Genomic DNA, 23,420 nt, shown 5'->3' with positions numbered 1-23,420 from the left:
TTCAAAGCTGACTCTCAGCACTTCTACTACTTCCTCTTAGCTCAAGTAAACCTGACACCATCTCCAGCTCCTCATCTCCTCCCCCTTACTCTTTCATGGCTCTTACCACTACAGTAGCAATCTGTTTTCTACATCCCTTTAATACCAGAGGGAGTTTTTACATTCATACCAGGTGATACTCAAACTAGTTCTCAAGTATAAAATTGACGTTTTTAAACCCTAAGTCAAAATAACTAAAGAATCCTCAGTTAAGCATACAGCCAAACACATTGCTCAAGAAACCATTCACCCTTCCAGATCCACTAGCCACTCTTGTCCACCTTGCTTTATGCCTTGGAAGCTGACCATACAGAGTGTATGAACAGGCTCCCTTGCCCTCTGGCTTCCAGTTGGGTTTGGCTAACCAGATATATATATACCAGTAGGATATCAAAGGGCAGGAGGAGAATGAGACCAGAGTATTTCTTTTCCTAGCTCCTTTCCCGGCCAGAATACCGTGATTTGGCTGCATACCTCTACTGAAGCCCATAGTTCTCTCCATACACTCTTAGATTCTGGTAATCTCCCTCAGTTCTTTGACCTTTTAGATATAGAGTACGTAGGCTCTGTAATTGCTGGCCATAGGGTACTCTACTCCCTCTCACTGGTTTCCCTAAGTCCCTTTGTAAATAGTCCCTTCATTACATCTTTCTCAAATTACTCCATTTGGGTATGCATCTGTTTCCTTTTAGGACCCTAAACGATGAACAAACCATTCTACCTTAAAGATTCAGGTGCAAGAGGATATGTACCAGAAACTCTTGAGAAACTCTGCTTTCTTTAAGATTGGATAAAGAACCTCCTCACTGGGCAAAAATCCTCAAGGCACGGTTTGATGCAGAACTCTTTTCGTCTAACAATTTAACAGTAACTTAAGTTAAACTGTTGATTTAACTTTATGATTTCATATCATCTTCCAGACAACTTTGTGAAGTAGAGCAGGTGATGTGTTATTTCCCTTCTAAAACTCAGAAACTGAGGTTCAGTTTTATTTCAACATTCCCTCTGTTATGTCGCTTCACTTTTTGTTAAGCAGAACCAAGTAATGGAAACCTTAATACTGACAGTATCCAAACCAAGGCAACCAGCTGAGTAAACATGTAAAGCAGTCCTTTCCATGACCCTACATCCTTTCTCTCCCTTCTGGAAAGAAAACAGTTCTAAGTTCCCTGGCCATAGGTAATGTCTAGTCAAAGTAGAACATTTAAGGAACAAAGGCATTTGAATTGTGAACCAAATAAATTAGAGGAAAACCTACATAAGACTGGTGCTTACATAGACTTACTAGAGCAAGAGCCCTCAATTGAAATAAATGGGCAATTCTATTGGGGGGCAGAGCCCTTTTAGGCACAGTGTTTTTAGGCAGCACAATCCCATGCCTCTATCCCAAGGAATAACCAACTATGCCACCAGTTTGTGGGTACATGTCAGTGTGGCAATATCTCATATGTACCAGGAACCATAAAGCAAAAAGTTTAATTAATTCTCAGGACAGAAAAAGGATCTTTGAAGGTTAAGTAGCTTAAGTCTGAACATGACCACCAACTGCTTGGGGAGAACATGGGTAGGATACAACTGAGCCCCCATGGAGTGCTACTCTGCATTACACAACCCCTCCACTATTCGGCCTAGCTGGTGGATCATCGTATGGCCTGAGAAGGAGTTGCAAAGTGAAAAAGAATAACGGCATCATTGGAGCTTCAGAGCTTGCAGAGAAGTATATGTGCCTCTCTTCCACAATAAAGTTGCCTCAGATAGAGAAAATATATAGGAAAAGATAATGCCTGCCTCTAGTTTATTTTGCCCTACCTTGTCATTTACCCTATTTTCATCATCTGACACAATTTTATTGTGGTCAGAAATACAGAGATCACAAACCCACAGGAAGTCAGGAAACACCAGTACTCCTCTTCTTCACCCTTATACTACCTATACAAAGAATTCCCAGATTGGTAGATTAGGGATCTGGTTTTATCAAGGCCTAAAATCTCAAAGTCATGAAAAGATTCTGCTCCTGTGACCATTACAGAAATATTTTTGATTCACCAAACAATAAACACTGGCAATACTACACACCTGAAGAAAGTAACCTAACCAAAGAATATGGAAGGTATATATGCCTAGTCTATTTTCAGATCAAAATAAAATGTATACATGCAACCACCTAGCATTACGTTAGGTATATAAAGTTTAATCCTTATTCTAGCCTGCCTTTTTTTGGTCACGCCACAGGGCATGTAGGATCTTAGTTCCCCAACCAGGGATCGAACCTGCATCCCCTCCACTGGAAGCGTGGAGTCTTAACCACTGGACCACCAGGGAAGTCCCTCTAGTCTGCTTTTTACAAGTCACAAAGAACTGCAGATATAATTTTTCAAAGTCTGATATAATATACATAAAATACGTCCAGAAAGATTCACAAGAAACGGTTAATAAAGTTGGCCGCTAAAAAGACGAACTAGGTATATGAAAGATGGAGTGAAAACAGACTTTTGAACCTTTTATATTTTATACCAAGTCCATACATCTATTATCTATTTAAAAACAAAAGAAAAAGTTTCAAGGTCCGACATACTAATTTTTTAAAACTAGGATAGAATGTTAAAACACTTGAGTCCATACAGCCTGACTCCTGGACCCATGCTCTCATAGTGCCTAACATACTCTGAATCTCAAAAAAGACAGTGATCTGAACAGAACTAGTCCTTGGCAAAGTGTTAACCTAGTTTATCAAACTCACGGTCTTAAACTACAATTGGGAATGGGGCAGAAGTCAGAGGTAAGGGGTGGAGGTGACGACTGATTGCCAAAGTAAGAACTGAATACCAAAAGCCAACTATAAACAAAGTGATAAGGTCTCCAAAAGAGGAAGAGAAAGTTCTATAAGTTCTACCTAATTCCTGGATAGTAATGTGGAAGGTTATGTAAGAATTTTTGCAAGGTCCAGTACCCATAGCCACATAAAGATATACTATTTATATAATAGCTACAGTATACTTAATCCATAAAGAATATAGAAAAGGGGGAATCCCTGTTCTTTTAGGCTGATATATTAAAACAAAACAGCGATTTTTCTTTCTCCTTATTACAAAAAGTTTTGACAGAACTTACAGAGCAGAATCTCAGGTTCCTACTTACCTCTGGTATCCTTTGGAGGTGAAATTGGAAGAAAATTTAGAATGAGAATAAGAGACTTATAGCTTAGAGGCAACCCTTTACTACCCCTTCACTTCTTTCTCTTTCTCTAGTCTCCATCCTCTCTCTTGCTCTTTTCCATTCTTCCTCCATTTTTTCCCTTCTTCTCTATCTTTGCTTAGGCTTACTCCTGACAGTTGCATTCAGTGATAACCTTAAGTAATAATTAGCCTGGCTGTGGTATTAAAGTTGCTCATATCTTAACCTATTAAAAAAAAAAAAAAAGACAGTCCTGGTTCAGAGGATGGGAAGCAAAGTTTAATAAGAATAACTTTTTTTACTATTAATTATGGAAAACATACAAAGGCAAAAGAAGAGTATAATGAATCCCTACACATTTATCACTTAGCTTTCACAATTATTCATGGACAAACTTGCTTCATTTGTAACTCCACCTATTTCCTTACCTCCCATATTATTTCAAAGCAAATAGCAAATATATAATTTCATTACAAAATATTTCAGCATGTAGCTCTGAAAGATCTCTTTAAAAAAAAAACCCAAACTCTATATCATCTAAAAATTAATAATTCCTTAATTTTATAAAATAGAGTTAAAATTTCCAATTGTCTTATATATGTCAGAATTGTTTTATTTTGTTTTACAGTTTATTTGAATTTTTTGGCCACACTGTGTGGCTTGTGGGATCTTAGTTCCCTGACCAGGGATTGAACCCAGGCCCTTGGCAGTGAAAGCATGGAGTGCTAACCACTGGACCTCCAGGGAATTAGCCAGTTTATTTGTTTGAAATAGGATCCAAGTAAGGTCCATATACTGTCACTGGTTGCTGACACATCTTTTAATCGACAAGTTCCCTATCCATTCCTATTTCTTGCAGTTTTCTTTAAGAATTTTAAAAATTTATTTAGGCTGTGCTGGATCTTCCTTGCACTGCACAGGCTCTCTAGTTACAGCGCATGGGCTCTAGAGCTCATGGGCTCAGTAGTTGCGGCGAGCGGGCTTAGTTGTGGTATGTGGGATCTCAGTTCCCCGACCAGGGATTGAACCCAGGCCCCCTGCATTGGGAGTGCGGAGTTTTAACCACTGGACCACAAGGGTAGTCCCCTATTTCTTGCAATTTATTGTCAAGGAAATTCTTACGTTTGTACCAGCATAAAAATTAACCCATTCAAAAACCATTTAATTAGAGTTACCATATGATCCAGCAATCCCACCGCTGGGCATATATCCAGAGAAAACTAATTCAAAACGATATTGAGGGGGGGCTCCCCTGGTGGCACACTGGTTAAGAATCTGCCTGCCAATGCAGGGGACACGGGTTCGAGCCCTGGTCCAGGAAGATCCCACATGCCGCAGAGCAACTAAGCCCGTGCGCCACAACTACTGAGCCCACGTGCCACAACTACTGAAGTCCATGCTCCTAGAGCCTGTGCTCCGCAACAAAAGAAGCCACCACAATGAGAAGCCCACGCACCACAATGAAGAGTAGCCCCCACTCACTGCAACTAGAGAAAGCCTGCGCGCAGCAATGAAGATCCAACACAGCCAAAAATAAATAAATAAATATTTTAAACAATGGTTTAGATGGCAAATTTTGTTTAAAAAAAAAAAGATATAGGGGACTTCCCTGGCAGTCCAGTGGTTAAGACTCCACGCTCCCAATGCAGGGGGCACAGGTTTGATCGCTTGTTGGGGAACTAAGATTCTGCATGCCACGCAGCGTGGCCAAAAAAAAAAAAAGATATATGCACCCCAATGTTCACAGCAGAACTATTTACAATAGCCAAGACATGGAAGCAACCTAAATGTCCGTCAACACATGAATGGATAAAGAAGGTTCAGTATATATATGTACAATGGAATATTATTCAGCCATAAAACAGAATGAAACAATGCCATTTGCAACCATCTGGATGGACCTGGAGATTGGTAAGCCAGACAGAGAAAGACAAATATCATATGATATCACTGATAAGTGGAATCTAAAAAAATGATACAAATGAACTTATTTACAAAACAGAAATGGACTCAGAGACATAGAAAACAAACTTATGGTTATCAAAGGGGAAAGGGGGTGGGGGAGGGATAAATTAGGAGTCTGTGATTAACAGATACATGCTACTATATATAAAATAAATCACACTCCTATATATAAAATAAAACAACAAGGACTTACTGTATAGCACAGGGAACTATATTCAGTATCATGTAATAACCTATAATGGAAAAGAATCTGAAAAAGAATACATATATATGTATAACTGAATCACTGTGCTGTACCCCTGAAACTAACACAACATTACTAGTCAACTATATGTCAATAAAAAGTTGTTTGTTTTTGAAAAAAAATTTATTAAGTAGGTACTATTTGGAGAATAGAAAAAAGAATCTATAACTGAACAATTACTTATTGTATCTAATATGTAGCATGTGGAGATGCTATGAAGAAATGCAAAATGAGAGAAAAGGTTGGCCTTCAAAAGGCACAAGATGGAATACAAAAACAGAACAATGACATAAAAACATAAAATCAAAACAAAACTTCCTAGTAACAACATAGCTTCTCTAGTGACTATTGATGTTAATCTCAATAGTCAACTGACCTTTTATTATCTTTTTCTCAGGCGAAGGGAAGGGAAAATAACAAATGTTGGCTATTTACCATATTCCAGGCCCCATAGGATTTTGTTATCTAATATAATCTTTACAAAGAAGATAATGAGGGCTTCCCTGGTGGCACAGTGGTTAAGAATCCACCTGCCAATGCAGGGGACACGGGTTCAAGCCCTGGTCCAGGAAGATCCCACATGCCGCGGAGCAGCTGAGCCCGTGTGCCACAACTACTGAGCCTGCACTCTAGAGCTGGCAAGTCACAACTACTGAGCTCACGCGCCTAGAGCCCGTGCTCCACAACAAGAGCAGCCACCGCAATGAGAAGCCCACGCACCACAACGAAGAGTAGCCCCCACTTGCCACAACTAGAGAAAGCCCGCACACAGCAACGAAGACCCAATGCGGCCAAAAATTTAAAAATTAAAATAAATAAATAAAAGAGACAGTAGAAGAGAAATTTAGAAAGTAGGAAGGTGGAGGTTTGTTTAAAAAAAATGATAATGAGATAATGGGATAGGTATAATTTCCATTTTCTTTTCTTTTCTCTTTTTTTTTTGTCCACGCTACACGGCTTGTGGGATCTTAGTTCCCTGACCAGGGATCAAATTCAGGCCAACGGCAGTGAAAGTGCCACTGAGTCCTAACCACTGGACTGACCACCAGGGAATTCCCTCCGTTTTCATTTTTATTGATATGGAAATTAAGGTTCAGAGGAGTTCTTTCTTTCCCAAGTTTACATAATTAATAAGTAGTAGAATCTTATTTTTGACTGAGGATCATCTGGTTCCCAAGTCCGCATCCTTTCCATTGCTGTTTGTCTAAACACAGGAACAGCAATGGCTTTCACGAACTATAAGCATGGTCAACAATTAGCTCCAATTATTTTTTTAAGAGATCAATTTCTAAAATGTGTTCAAATCAACAGTCTAAAATGACACCAGAAAACAGGTAAAGAGGGACTTCCCTGGTGGTCCAGTGGTTAAGACTCTGCGCTTCCACTGCAGGGGGCGTGAGTTCCATCCCTGGTCAGGGAACTAAGATCCCACAGGACACTCAGTGTAGTCAAAAAGAAAAAAAACAAAAAAACAGGTAAAGAAACTTAGCTTATCATTTTACCTCAATAATCAAAATATCTACTAGATTTAAGTACTGGTCTGATATGTGAAAATGGGACTGAACTGAGGAATCTGATCATCATCTTCCCTGGAGAAAACACTTACTGCCCACTCCACTGCTCCCTTCAGTGTAGAGGGACAGACATCAGCATATCGCTCCTGCTGTGCAGGCAGCTCTAGAAGCAGCAGCACAGCTGTGTCCTCTTTCGCTCTGGGGGTTCAGCTGCCTGAAGGGAGCACACACTCAGCTTTGCTACCTTACACACTGGTGAGGTTTCACAGGGGTTGCCCCACAGGGGAAGTCTGTAGTTTCTCTTTGGTTTGGTTTTGATCACTGCTTGCACCTAGATGGAGAAATCTGTCTAATTCTGGCAGTAGTAGAAAATCCAGTGGCCCACAGATACAAGCTACCTTCTTGAATATTAGTGTTATCAGTAATAAAGTTGTTGTTTTTATTTCCATTTGTCAAACTTTCTTCTTATTTCTCAACTGGAGTGGAGGAAGAAGGATGCTTCAAATTGAAACCCGCAAACCCCAGCGGTCTTTAAGGGCTAGGCAAGTATTTCCTCTGGTAGTTGAAATGGAGGCCAGGGTAAAATGTTAGTGTGCCTGGCCCTACCAGTTTACAAATCCTATAATTGTAAAATAATGATTTAGTAATAATTCAATTTGGGACAACAAAGAAAATCATTTTCATTTATAATGTAAGACCTTTATTTCACAAATGAGGAAAAATCAGATTCAGTTTTGATATAAGCACTCAGTTATTCACTATTCATTTAGCAATTGAGTAGGCAATGAATCAATGTTTACTAAATGTTTTTTCAAAAGTATATTTCTTGAATATAGAGCCCATTAACTAGCAGAAAGGGGTTAAAACACAAGGGCTCAAAAATCAAAGACTATAGTTTAATTCTAGTGTTGCTACGTACTAGTCTGTGACTTTGGGTAAGTTGCTTAACCTTACCTGCAAAATGCAGACAGTAACAGCACCTATGTAATAGGATTAGTGTGGGGATTGAAATAAATACATATAAAGCTCTTATAGTGCCTGAAATATAAAAGGAGCTCACATCCATTCATTCAATAAATACTTAATGCCCGATTTAGAGTACCAGGCACTATGTCTGATAGCAAGGACAAAATGCCAAGCTAAAGATGGTCTAAGACAAAGACTAGAGATGGTCTTGGTTCTAACAGAATTCAGCATTTAGTAGAGATATAGCCATTAATCAAATAATCACAAAGTAATTGTATAATTACCCAGTGTGATAAATGGGCTAGGAAAAAAAAAGAACAGAAGGCTGTGACCTACTTTAGTTAGTATAGTCAGAAAGGTGACATTTAAGTGAGACTTCAAGGAGGAGCAGAAACTAGCCATTCAGAGAATGAAATAAAGGATCATTCCAGAAAGAGAAATGGGCAAAAGACACAAAGTGAGATTTTCAACTGAATCTGAAAGAAACAGAAGGCCAGTGAAGCTGGAGTGTAATGAAGGATGGAAGGGTAGGCAGAGCCTTCCAGCTGTGTTAAAGTACTTGGCTTTCATTAAACACAATAGACAGTCAGTGAATAACTTTATGCAAGAGAGAAGTTATAAGATCTGATCTATGTTTTGAAAATATTACTCTGGCTACTATGGGAAGAATAAATAAGAGTGAGGCAGGGGGTGAAATGGCAAGCTCAATAAGGAGGCCACTGTAATAGTCCAAACAAGAGACAATATAGTCTATAATTGGAGAGATGGCTGTAAAGGTGGAGAGAAATGGAAAGATCTGAGGTGTAGTTTATAGGTAGAATCAAAGGGCTTGCTTATAAATTAGATGCAGGAAAGTATAGTGTCTAGCTTGAGTAACTGGATGGATGATGGTATCATTCACTAATGCTGTAGAGATGGAGGGGAGAGCCAATTTGAGGACTGCAAAGCAATCATTACATTTTGAATATGTTAATTTTAATAACCTGTGAGATTTCTAGGAAAAAAATATCAATTCAGCAGTTGGATACACAGAGGAGAAGTCTGGTCTAGCAATTATCTATAAATCTGTTAGCATAGTAATAAGTGAAATCTAGGAATAAAGTATATTTAGAAAGAAGGCAAGAAAGCCTGAAGAAATATAAACACTCAGAAATTGAGTAGAGTAACTGACAAGGAGGTCAAAAGAGGAGGGCAAAAGGGCAAGACCCAAGAAGGTTGTGTTACCGGAGGCAACAAAAGACAGAGTTTCAAGAAATGGGGAATAGTCAACTCCAGCAATGCCACTAAGAGGTTATGTAAGATAAAAACTAAAAAACAAACAAACAAAACACTAGTTGGATTGGGCAACTTAAAAGTACTATGGACTAGAGCAAGCAGAAGAAAGAATCAGTGAGCCTGAAGAGAGATCATTTGAATTTATCCAGCCAGAAGGAAAACAAAAAAACAAGCAAACAAACAAAAACCAGAATGAAAGGGAATGAAGAAAGCCTATGGGACTTACGGGGCATAATAACAGAAACAAGCTACGAACTACTGGAGCTGCAGAAGAGAGAGAGAAAGGGGTAGAAAGCTTATTCAAAGAAATAACGGCTGAAAACTTCCCAAATGTGGAGAGAGATGTGGACATCCAAGTTCATTAAGCTAATAGCTCACTCCAAAGTTTCAATCCAAAATGACCTTCTCCAAGAAGCCTTATAGTAAAATCATCTAAAATCAAAGACAAATTAAAAGTCAGTTCGAAAAAAAAAAATGTCTCTCATACAACAGAGCCTCCATAAGGCTATAAGCAGATTTCTCAGCAGAAATCCTGCAGGCCAGGAGAGAATGGGATGATATATTCAAAATGCTGAAAGAAAAAAAATGCAAAACAAGAATACTTTACCCAGCAAAGCTGTCCTTCAGAAGTGAAGGTAAGATAAAGGCTTTCCCTAACAAAAGCTGAGAGAGTTCACCACCACTTGACCTGCCTTAACAAGAAATGCTGAAGAGTTCTTCAATCTGAAAAGAAAGGATGTTAACTAGTAACACAAAAACATATGAAAATATACAACATACTGGTAAAGGTAAACATACAGTCAGATTCAGAATACTCTAGTACTGTAATGTGGTGGTGTTAACCACTTAACTCTAGTATAAAGGTTAAAGGACAAAAGTATTAAAATAGCTATAGCTACAATAATTTGTTAATGGACACACAATATAAAAAGATGTAAACTGTGACATGAAAAACATAAAATGGGGGTGGAGGTAAAAGGGTAGATTTTGTATGCAATCAAAGTTAAGTTGTTATCAGTTTAAAATAGACTGTTACATCTATAAGATGTTTCAAGTAAGCCTGAGGGTAACCACAAAACAAAAACCTGTAACAGATACACATAAGATAAAGAGAAGGGAATCAAAGTATACCACTATCAGAAATCATCAATTCATAAAGCAAGACAGTAAGAGAGAAAGAAAGGAAGAAAGGAACTACAAGACAGCCAGAAAACAATGAACAAGATGGCAATAATAAGTCCTTACCTAGTTATAATTACTTTAAATGTAAATGGATTAAATTCTCCAATCAAAAGGCACAGAGTGGCTGAATGGATAAAAAACAAGGTCTAACGTTTATGCTGTTTGCAGAAGACTCATTTACTACAAGGACACACATAAGAACAAAGTGAAGGGTTGGAAAAAGATATTCCACACAAATGGAAACCAAAAGAAAGCAAGGATAACTATACTTATATCAGAAAAAAGAACTTTAAGTCAAAAACTGTAGCAAGAGACAAAGAAAGTCATTGTATAATGATAAGAAAGGGTCAATTCATCAAGGGGATGTTAACAGTTGTAAATGTGTATATACCCAACATCAGAGCACCTAAAATATTGAGCAAATATTAACAGATCTGATGGGAGAAACAGACAATACAGTAATAGCAGAGGATTTCGATACTCCACTTTCAATAATGAATGGATCACCCAGACAGAAAATCAATACAGAAACAATGGACTCGGACTATACTTTACATCAAATGGACCTAACAGACATATACAGAACCTTCCACCTAAAAACAACATAACAGGGCTTCCCTTGTGGTGCAGTGATTGAGAGTCCACCTGCCAATGCAGGGGACACGGGTTTGTGCCCTGGTCTGGGAAGATCCCACATGCCGTGGAGCGGCTGGGCCTGTGAGTCATGGCTGCTGAGCCTGTGCGTCCAGAGCCTGTGCTCCGCAATGGGAGAGGCCACAACAGTGAGAGGCCCGCGTATCGCAAAAAATAATAATAATAAAAAAATTAAAAAATAATTAAAAAAATAAAAACAACATAACACACCTTCTTCTCAAGTGCACCTGGAACATTCTCCAGGATAGAGCACATTAGGTCACAAAACAAGTCTCAGTAAATTTAAAAATACTGTAATCATACCAAGTATCTTTTCTGACCAAAATGATATAAACTAGAAATCAATAACAGAAGGAAAACTGGAAAATTCACAAATATGTGGAAATTAAACAACACATTCCTGAACAACCAATGGGTCAAAGATAAAATCAAAAAATATCTTGAAACAAACAAAAATGGACACACAACATACCAAAACTTATGGCATGCAGCAAAAATAGAGCACAGAGGGAAGTCTAGAGTGATAACTGCCTACATTAAGAAGAAGAAAAAAAAAAAGATCTCAAATAAACAACCTCAAGGAACTGGACAAAGGACAAATTAAGCCCAAAGTTAGCAGAAAGAAGGAGATAACAAAGATCAGAGCAGAAATAAATGAAATCCGGAATAGATAAACAATGGAAAACTGTTAGTTTTTTTTAAAAGATTAAATTGACAAACCTTTAGCTAGATTTACCAAGAAAAAAAGAGGACTCAAAGAAATAAAACTAAAAATGAAAGAGGAGACATTGCAACTGATACCACAGAAACACAAAGGATCATACGACACTGCTATGGACAATCATATGCCACCAAATTGGACAACCTAGAAGAAATGAATAAATTCCTAGAAACATACAATCTACCAAGTCTTAATAATAAAAATACAGAAAATCTGAACAGACTAATAAGCAAGGAGACTGATAATCTCCAGGACTAGATGGCTTCACATGTGAATTCTATCAAACATTTAAAGAAGAATTAACACCAATTCTTCTCAAACTCTTCCAAAAAAATGGAGGAGGGAACACTTCCAAACTCATTTAACAAGACCAGCATTACCCTGATACCAAAGCCAGATGATGACATTAAAATAAAACAACAGACCAACATCCATGATGAACATAAGTGCAAAAATTCTCAAAAAAATACTAGCAAAACAAATTCAACAGCACATTAAAAGCATCATAAACCATGATCAAGTGAGACTTATCCCTGAGATGCAAGGATGGTTCAATATACACAAATCAATAAATGTGATACAGCAAATTAACAGAACAACAAAAATCATGATAATCCCAACAGATGCAGAAAAAGCAATTGACAAAATTCAACATCGTTTCATGATAAAAACACTCAATAAATTGGGTACAGAAGGAACATACCTCAACATAATAAAGGCCATATATGACACGCCCACAGCTTATATCATATTCAACAGTGAAAGTCTGAAAGTTTTTCCTTTAAGATCAAGAACAAGAAAAGGGTGAACATTCTGACCACTCCTATTCAACGTAATACTAGAGGTCCTAGCCAGAGCAATTAGGCAAGAAAAAGAAATAACGGCATCCAAATCGGAAAGGAAGAAGTAAAATTGTGTGTTTGCTGACGACATGATTTTGTATACAGAAAATTCTAAAGACTCCATCAAAAAAGTGTGAGGCCTAATAAACAAGTTCCATAAAGTTTCAGGATACACGGACTTCCCTGGTGGCACAGTGGTTAAGAATCTGCCTGCCAGTGCAGGGGACACGGGTTCAAGCCCTGGTCCAGGAAGATCGCACATGCCGCAGAGCAACTAAGCCCGTGTGCCACAACTACTGAGCCTGTGCTCTAGAGCCCATAAGCCACAACTACTGAAGCCCATGCACCTAGAGCCCGTGCTCTGCAACAAGGGAAGCCACTGCAATGAGAAGCCTGTGCACCTCAATGAAGAGTAGCCCCTGCTCGCCACACTAGAGAAAGCACATGTGCAGCAACAAATACCCAATGCCGCCAAAAATAAATTTTTTAAAAAAGTTTCAGGATACAAAATCGAACATACAGGGCTTCCCTGGTGGCGCAGTGGTTGAGAGTCCACCTGCCGGTGCAGGGGACACAGGTTCATGCCCCGGTCTGGGAAGATCCCACATGCCGCAGAGCGGCTAGGCCCGTGAGCCATGGCCGCTGAGCCTGCACGTACGACGCCTGTGCTCTGCAACAGGAGAGGCCACAACAGTAAGAGGCCCGCGTACCACACACACACACACACAAAAATCGAACATACAAAAATCAGTTCCATTTCTATACACCAACAATGAAATCAGTTTTATTTCTATACACAAACTATCTGAAAGAGAAATAAAGAAAATCCATTTACAATAGCATCAAAAATAAAATAGGAATAAAGTAAACAAGGAGGTGATAGATCTGTACATTGAAAACTACAAAACACTGCTGAAAGAAATGGAAGGAGACACAAGTAAATGAAAAACAATGTTGTGGGTTTTTTTACAGAAATAAAAAGTTCCATCCTAAAACTCATTTGGAATCTCAATGTACCCTGAATAGCCAAATCTTGAACAAGAAGAACAAAGCTGGAAGTCTCAAACTTTCTCATTTCAAAAATTATTACAAAGCTATAGTAATCAAAACAGTGTGGTACTGGCATAAAGACAGACATACTAACCAATGGGACACAGTAGAGAGCCAGAAATAAACCCTTGCACATATGGTCAAATGATTTGACAAGGGTGCCAAGACCACTCAATGAGAAAAGAACAGCCTTTCCAACAAACAGTATTGGAAAAACTGGATATCAACCTGCAAAAGAATGAAATTGGACCCTTACCTTACACTGTAAGGGTAAAAAATTACCCTTATACAAAAATTAACTCAAAATGGATCAAAGACCTAAACGTCTTGGAAGAAAACATAGGGGAAAAACTTCATGAGACTGGATTTGGCAATCTCTTGGATATGACACCAAAAGCACAGGTAACAAAAGAAATAAACGGATAAATTGGACTATATCCATATTTAAAACTTCCATGCTTCAAAGGACACAATCAACAGAGTAAAAAGGCAGCCTACAGAATGTAAGAAAATATTTGCGAGCCAAAGCAAATCACACTCTCTTTGTGGGCAACCCTGAAACAAAGTCACAGAGGAGCTCCTTTTTGAGCTTTTTCACCAGGCTGGGCCAGTAATAAAAGTGAAAATTCCAAAAGATAAGGATGGTAAAGCAAAGCAGTTTGTGTTTGTGAATTTCGAACATAAAGTATCTGCTCCTTATGCCATGAATCTACTTTATGGAATCAAGTTTTTTGGAAGGCCCATCAAAATTCAGATTAGATTAGGAAGTAACCATGCCTCACAGGAGGTCAGTTTGTCATATCCCCAGCATCGTGTTGGAAATTCAAGCCCTACTTCCACATCTCCTAGTAGGTAGGAAAGGAGCTAAAATGACTCGATCAGCACAGATAATTCAAAGATCTTTCTCTTCTTCAGAAAATTTTCAGAGACAAGCAGTGATGAACAGTGTTTTGAGACAGATGTCACATGGAGGGAAATTTGGTTCTCCATATCTGGATCAATCAGGATTTTCCCCATCAGTTCGGTCATATAATCATACTTTTTAAAAAAAATTTTTATTTATTTTTGTCTGCATTGGGTCTTCATTGCTATGCACGGGCTTTCTCTAGTTGTGGCGAGTGGGGGCTACTCTTCCTTGTGGTGCACGTGCTTCTCATTGCAGTGGCTCCTCTTGTTGCAGAGCACAGGCTCTAGGCGCACGGGATTTAGTAGTTGTGGCACGAGGGCTCAGTAGTTGTGGCAGACGGGCTTAGTTGCTCTGTGGCATGTGGGATCTTCCCAGACCAGGGATTGAACCTGTGTCCCCTGTATTGGCAGGTGTATTCCTAACCACTGCGCCACCAGGGAAGTCTCCCACATAATCATACCTTTAACCAGTCTTCAAGCTCCCAGTGGCGCCAAGATACACATTATCACAGAGAAAAGTCAGAATTCATTCCTACATAGCGGATAGACATTATAGCCGTAAACAGTGTTAAACCACTGATCATGGGTCTGACCATCATTACAGAGAAAACAGAGATGATTTCTTCTATGAAGATAGGAATCACGATGGCTGGAGCCATGACTATGATAACAGAAGAGACAGTGGTAGAGAAGGAAAATGGTGCTCATCTCGACACTAACAAGTGATAAAAGGATGTTTTCATAAGGTTATTCTAGGCCCTTTTTGTTAATTTGTCTGGGACTGTTTTCTTAAAAAACTGTATACAGCTTTATAAGTCGCCACATTTCTTTATAAAAATTTTAAAACCTAACAGCAGTCCAATACAGAAATGAGAAGAATTGTGGTTCTAGTTTTATTACATTAATAACCTTTCACCTCAGGGTTTTAAGAGGAGGCAAGGGTTTTATGCAAACGAAGGTGCCACAATTCCTAATCACTTTAGACAGTTGAGGAAGGGATGTATTATATGGATTAGTTGTACTATGGAGCAAATATTTTAATTATCTGTTATCTTTTTGTACTGCAAGAAGTTTCTTGTTAGTGAATCAGATTTTTGGTGTGTATAATAGAAAACATTCAAGTTGATAGTCTGAAATGACTCAGTATTTTGTTAATAAATGAGAAAATGTAACTTCAGTGATTCATTTTACTAACATTTCAGAAAGCTTTTTGGTAAAGTTTCAGGATAAATCATATTATTTAACTTCTGTAAGTTCTGTGACATAATCTTGAACTTTACTGTAACTGAACATACAAGTATACATCTACATGTGCTATTTCATTATAAAATTTTAGAATTTGTTCATTAAATCATGTTTGATGTATGACTGAAGCCACTCAGTAAGTTAAATATCTCTAAATGTATTTTTTTACTGTAAAAATACAGTGTTAATGTAAATCCCCTTATTCTGGAAGAATAAAAATGTAAATGCATGGTCAGATAAAATGGTAAAATGTTTTACTAAAAGTATACTTTTTGGGGGGAAAAAATGGTTCACAAAACCTTTAAGTGCTGCCTCTATCACTCAAACTTCTAAAATTTTAACATTTTCAAAGTATCCAAGACAAGTGCACAAGGACACATTTTATTGTTGAAATTGTAGAGGTTGCTTTTTGTTTTTATTTGAACATTTGAGAATTTAGTCTTAAACACTTTCTGATTTAAAAACTTTAAAACCTTGTTTAACAAAACTTTTATGTATCAAGATACTGTTTCCAGGACTTCCCTGGTGGCATGGTGATTAAGAATCCACCTGCCAATGCAGGGGACACGGGTTTCAGCCCTGGTCCGGGAAGATCCCACATGTCGCCGAGCAATTAAGCCCGTCTGCCACAACTAATGAGCCTGTGCTCTACAGCCCGCGAGCCACAACTACTAAGCCCGTGTGCCACAACTACTGAAGCCCACACGCCTAGAGCACATGCTCCACAACAAGAGAAGCCACTACAATGAGAAGCCTGCGCACTGCAACGAAGAGTAGCCCCCGCTCACCGCAACTAGAGAAAGCCCGCGTGCAACAACAAAGACCCAACACAGCCAAAACTAAAAATAGTTAATTTTAAAAAACAGATGCTGTTTCCTTTTCATTGTAGAACTTGTTTATAAAAATTCATTCCTAGGGACTTCCCTGGTGGCACAGTAGTTAAGAATCTGCCTGCCAATGCAGTGGACATGGGTTCAAGCCCTGGTCCAGGAAAATCTCACATGCCACAGAGCAACTAAGCCCGTGCACCACAACAACTGAGCCTGAACTCTAGAGCCCGCAAGCCACAACTACTGAGCTCACGTGCCACAACTACTGAAGCCTGTGTGCCTAGAGCCTGTGCTCTGCAATAAGACAAGCCACCTCAATGAGAAGCCCGCACGCCGCAACCAAGAGTAGCCCCCGCTCGCCACAACTAGAGAATGCCCGCGCGCAGCAACGAAGACCCAAAGCAGCCAAAAATAAATAATTTTTAAAAAGATTAAAACAAAAATTCATTCCTTGGAAAAAAAAAAAAGAAAATACTTGCAAATCGTATACCTGATAAAGAGTTAATCAAAATATATAAAGAACTCTACAACTCAGTAACAAAAAAACAAACAATCCCATTTTAAAAAATGGGCAAAGGACTTAAATTTTTTCCAAAGAAAATATACAAATGGCCAATAAGCACATGAAAAGATGCTCAACATCACTAATCATTAGACAAATGCAAATCAAAACCATAATGAAATACCCTGTCACACCCATTAGGATGGCTACCATCAAAAAAAAAACAGAAAATAAGTGTTGGCAAGGATTTGGAGAAATCAGAACTTGTGCACTGTTGGTGGGAATGTAAAATGGTACAGCCGCTAAGGAAAACAATGTGGTAATTCCTCAAAAAATTAAAAATAGAATTACCATATGATCCAGCAATTCCACTTCTGGGAATATACCCAAAAGAATTGAAAGCAGAGTCTGAAGAGATATTTATACACCCATGTTCATAGCAACATTATTCACAACAGCCAAAAGATGGAAGCAACTCAAGTATCTCTCACAGATGAATGGATAAACAAAATGTGGTATATACATTCAATGCGGGAATTCCCTGGCAGTCCAGTGGTTAAGACTCGGGCTTTCACTGCCGTGGACCCCGGTTCAATCCCTGGTTGGGGAACTAAGATTCCATAAGACATGTGGTGTGGCCAAAAAAAAAAGAAGTAAATACATTCAATGTAATATTATTCAGCCTTAAAAAGCAAGGAAATTCTGGGGCTTCCCTGGTGGCGCAGTGGTTAAGAATCCGCCTGCCAATGTAGGGGACAAGGGTTCGAGCCCTGGTCCGGGAAGACCCCACATGCTGCAGAGCAACTAAGCCTGTGTGCCACAACAACTGAGCCTGCGCTCTAGAGCCCGCAAGCCACAACTACTGAAGCCCACGAGCCTAGAGCCCGCGCTCCGCAACAAGAGAAGCCACCGCAATGAGAAGCCCCGGCACCGCAAGAAAGAGTAGCCTCCGCTCACCACAACTAGAGAAAGCCCATGCACAGCAACGAAGATCCAATGCAGCCAAAAATAAATAAATAAAATAATAATTAAAGGGAAAAAAGCAAGGAAATTCTGACATATGTTACAACATGGATGAACCTTGAGGACATTATGCTAAGTGATATAAGCCAATCACAAAAAGACAAATACTGTATGATTACACTTATATGAGGGACTTAGAGAATTAATAAAAACAGAACATAGAATAGTGGTTGCCAAAAGCTGCGGGGAGGGGAGAATGGGAAGTTGATTAATGGTGTAGATTTTCAGTTTCACAAGATGAAAAGAGTTCTACTAGAGATTGGTTGCACAATGTAAACGTACTTAACACTATTATACTGTATACTTAAAAATGGAAGGCTTCCCTGGTGGCGCAGTAGTTGGGAGTCCGCCTGCCGATGCAGGCGACACGGGTTCGATCCCCGGTCCGGGAAGATCTCACATGACGTGGAGCAACTAAGCCCGTGCGCCACAACTACGGAGCCTGCGCTCTAGAGCCCGGGAGCCACAACTACTGAGCCTGCATGCCGCAACTACTGAAGCCCATGTGCCTAGAGCCCGTGCTCTGCAACAAGAGAAGCCATCGCAATGAGAAGCCCGCGCACCGCAACGAAGACCCAAAGCAGCCAAAACTAAATAAATAAATTTATTTTTAAGAAAAACCCCAAATACTAAGAAAAAGAGAGTAAGATGTAATGAAGTAGAGATTCTATAGGTAGGAACTACTTTTCAAGAAGGTGGATTATAAAAGGGATCAGAAAAATGGGACAGTAACTGGCAGGAGATGTGGGATCCAGCAGGGTTTCTATTTTCCATTAAATATGGGTGATATTTAAAGCTACGAGACTAGATAAAATTATGAAGGAAGAAGTGTAGATAGAAAAGAAACAAGGACTGAGTCCTGGGGATCTCCAAGGTTTAGAGATCAGGAAAATTGGGAGGAACCAGCAAAGGAGCCTGAAGAGGAAAGGCCACAGATACTAGAGGAACAGGAGGGTATGGTGGTCTGCAAACCAAATGAAGAAAGTGTTCCAAGGAATTGTGTGATCAAACGTGTCAAGTGTTGACAATAGATTAAAAGTAAGATGAGGAAAAAAAAAAAAAGTAAGATGAGGGCTACGAACTGACCACTGAAGAACGTGAAAGTCACTGCAGACCTTCATAAGAGCAGTTTTGGTGGAGTGGTGGGAGTAAAAGCCTAACTGGATTAGGTTTAGGAGAAAATGAGAGGTATGACACTATCAACAAGTAGAGAGGATGTGAGTCTACAGTAAATTTTACACTGTTGATGGAAACAAATGTGGTATAGTTAGAAAGCAATTTAGCATTATCTCTTTTTTAATTAATTAATTTTTTTGGCCATGCTGTGCAGCATGCAGGATCTCAGTTCCCAACCAGGGATCCAACCCGTGCCCCCTAAAGTGGAAGTGCAGAGTCCTAACCACCAGTCCGCCAGGGAATTCCATAGCATTATCTCTTAAAGGTGAACATTCACATACCTATACTGCACAATACCACTCCTAGGTATAAACCCAAAAGAAATTCTTACACAAATGTACCACATAAATGATAATATTCTGCGCATCAATGTTAGGAATAGCAAAAACAAGCCTGGATTAATCCAAAAGCTCATTGGCAGGAGAATGGATAAATTATGGTATATTCACAAAATGAAATATTATACAACATGAAAAAATGAATAAAACAGCTATATACAACATGAATTAATCATGAAGATGTAATACTGAATGGAAACAAACAGAAGACTGTTTGTCTAATTGCAATAAGACAATATAGTAGTGGTTGAGAGCACAGACTAGGAGCCAAACTACCTGGGTTCAAATCCCAGCTGGGCCATTCACTAGCAACGTGATTATTAAACTCTCTGTAGTTCATTTTGTCTCATCTGTGAAACAGGGAAAGTAATAATGAAACTGTCATAAGGATTAAATGATATATATAATTATACATAAAGTACTTAGAACAATGTAAACAAGCAAATTAAACATGACTTTAAACTATGTTTTAAAAAAGCAATAGAATAATAAATATAAAATTTAAAAGAGTGGTTACCTCTAGAAGGGAGGGAGGGAGGGGATGGGATGGGGAGAAACTCCTAAATATATGCAATTTACGGGCAATGATTCTAGTTCTTGAGTTGGAAGATGGGTTTACAGGTGTTCCTCTTATTATTATGCTTTACAGTTACATGTAACCTTTTGTATTATCAAATAATATATTAAAGATAATAAAAGAAAAAGTAATGGAAGGAAATAAATTGGAGACAGCAAGTATATAACTCTTGAATAAACAACACTTTCAGATAGTTTATATAAAGGGAAGAAGAGAAATGGGGCAGCAGGTGGAGGAAGAAATGGCATCAAGAAAAAGGGTTTTATTTTGATAAAACAGTCTATTTACATACTGATATATGATTATAAATATTAACAAATATCACCAATCCTCAAAAATAACCCAATAAAGTATATCAGTACTTTAAGATGAAGAACTCAAGGTCAGAGAGCCTAAGAAACTTGGAACTAGGTCACACATCTAATAAGTGACAAAAGCCATATTTAAATTCAGATCTAACTCCAAATTTCACAACTTTATTTTATTTTAAAATTTTTATTAGAGTCTAGTTTACTTACAATGTTGTGTTAGGTTCAGGTGTACAGCAAAGTGAATCAGTTATACATATACATATATCCACTCTTTTTTAGATTCTTTTCCCATACAGGTCATTACACAGTATCGAGTAGAGTTCCCTGTGCTATACAGTAGGTCCTTATTAGTAATCTATTTTATATAAATAGTGGTGTGTATATGTCAATCCCAATCTTCCAATTTATCCCTCCCTCCCACCCCCTTCGAAATTTCACAATTTGTATAGAACAAAATGCTGCTTTCCTTTTCTTAATCTAATGCCTAACATTAGTTTAATTACATTTATTAGGATACATATTTTAAGTATCTACTAGATAGGCTTAAGATGCTATATCAGGTGTTTCAGAGCATAATAAACTGAACAACACTGTCTTTACCTTTACAGAGTTTACACTACAGCAATGAAGATAAGACAATCACCTAAATGATTCCAATACAATGCAAAATTATATAAATACCACATATGAAGTACAAAATATTATGGAGGCTAAGAAAAAAAGTCCCCTTTGGGGTTAGGAGGTAGAGGGATTAGGAGAAGCTTTATAGAAGAGGTAACATTTCAGCTGAACTTCTAAAGCGTAGTTAGGGTTTTGAAAGACAGTTTTGACTGTGAGCTCTTGAATGGCCACCATCATGCCTTAGCCCCAGGTCCTAGCATTCTGGAGCTATTTAACGAATGTGGGCAGAGTGAACAAATGAACAGAAAGGCCATTCCAAAAGGAAGCAACAACAACAACAAAAGGATCAGAGGCTGAGTACTACATGAGGCACAATGACAAAAGAATCAGAGAGTAGGAGGGATACGAATATGAACATATATATTTGGAAAGTAAGTATCAAGTTACTCATCATGATTCTTTTTACATTTTGGCTCCCATATCTCCCATCTTTAAGAAAATTCTCTCAACACTACCACCATCCTCTTCCAGGCTTTATCTCATTTCTCTGCTCCCTATCTTTTTAAAATAACAACTTTATGAGCTATAACTTATATACCATGTAATTAACCCATTTAAAGTATAATTTCAATGGTATTTGGATCACAGAGTTGTGCAACTATCACCATAGTCAATTTTAGAACATTTTCATGACCCCAGAAAGAAACCCAATACCCATTACCAGTCACTCCTCTTTTCCCCCCTAACCATCTCCTACTCCATCCCTAGGCAACTACTAATCTGCTTTCTGTCTCTCTGGATTTGCCTATTCTGGGTATTTCATATACATGGAAGCATCAAATACAGTTGACCCTTGACCAACACAGGTTTGAACTGCACAGGTCCACTTATATGGGGATTTTCTTCAATAGTAAATACTACACTACAGCAAGACCTGCTGTTGGTTGAATCCTAGGATGCAGAACCATGGATATAGAGGAGTCACGTATATATGGATGATCGACTATAGCTTACACATAGATTTTCCCAAGCCCCGCATTGTTCAAGAGTCAAATGTATGTGTTCTTTTGTGAGTGGCTTCTTTCACTAACATAATGTTTTCAAGGTTCATCCATTTTGTAGAATGTATCAGTACTCTATTATTATTATTATTTTTTGGCTGTGTTGTGTCTTCATTGCTGCACGAGCTTTCTCTAGTTGCGGCAAGCAAGGGCTACTCTTCGTTGCTGTGCACAGGCTTCTCATTGCAGTGGCTTCTCCTGTTGCAGAGCACAGGCTCTAGGCACACAGGCTTCAGTAGTTGTGGCACGCGGGCTCAGTAGTTGTGGCGCACGGGCTTAGTTGCTCCACAGCATGTGGGATCTTCTGGAACCCGTGTCCCCTGCATTGGCAGGCGGATTCTTAACCACTGTGCCACCAGGGAAGTCCCTCTAATTACTTTTTATCACTGAATAAAATTCCAAAATTCCATTGTATGGGTATATATAATATTTTATTTATCCTTTCATCAGCTGATAGATATTTGGGTTGTTTCCACCTTTCGGCTATTATGAATAATGCTGCTATGAACAATGATGTACAGGCTTTTGTGTGGATGTGTTTTAATTTCTCTTGGAGTGTGTTTAACCTTTTAAGGAACCGCCAAACTGTTTATCAAAGCAGCTGCACCATTTTATATTCCCATCAGCAGTGTATAAGGGTCCAATTACACCACACATTATTATCTGTGTTTTTGATTACAGCCATCCTTGTGGGTGTGAAGTGGTATCTCACTGTGGTTTTGACTCCTTGATGGCTAATGATGCTGAACATCTTTTCATGGCTATTTGTAGATCTTCTCTGGAGAAATATCTATTCAGACCTTTTGCCCATTTTTTAAATTGGGTTCTGCTCTTCATCTTAATCAAAGTTCTTAAAAGATTAGTCTATATATACCATCTATACTTCCTTACCTTCTTTCACTCAATAACCCACTCCAACCCTGCTTTTGCTCCCCCGCTCTGAAATTGCACGTCAAAGTCACCAACCACCTCTACACTGACAAAATCAATGACTATTCATCAGCCTTCATCTTCCAGGATTAATTCTATGGTTTGCACATCTGCATTTTAATTCCAGCTGACTTTTTTTTTTTTTTTTTTTGGCCGTACCGCGTGGAACGTGGGATCTTAGTTCCCCGATCAGGGATCGAACCCACGTCCCCTGCATTGGAAGCACAGAGTCTTAACCACTGGACTACCAGGGAAGTCCCTGACTTCCTATTCT

The 23,420-nt window shown here is 38.7% G+C and overlaps 1 protein-coding gene and 1 pseudogene across 5 annotated transcripts in view; one reads left to right on the top strand and one right to left on the bottom strand.

The window, feature by feature from the left end:
- The window catches only part of RBMS2 (RNA binding motif single stranded interacting protein 2), a 64,462-nt gene that overhangs the window by 35,087 nt on the left and 5,955 nt on the right, over nucleotides 1-23,420 (bottom strand). The window lies entirely within an intron of this gene.
- Nucleotides 14,374-15,251, top strand: LOC114886119 (annotated as a pseudogene).

Source organism: Monodon monoceros, unplaced genomic scaffold (assembly GCF_005190385.1).
Source record: "Monodon monoceros isolate NGI ecotype Baffin Bay Population unplaced genomic scaffold, NGI_Narwhal_1 Super_Scaffold_6, whole genome shotgun sequence".
NCBI classification, from domain to species: domain Eukaryota; kingdom Metazoa; phylum Chordata; class Mammalia; order Artiodactyla; family Monodontidae; genus Monodon; species Monodon monoceros.
The sequence above is the reverse complement of the archived record's forward strand: the minus strand, read 5'-3'. Positions and strand labels throughout refer to the sequence as shown.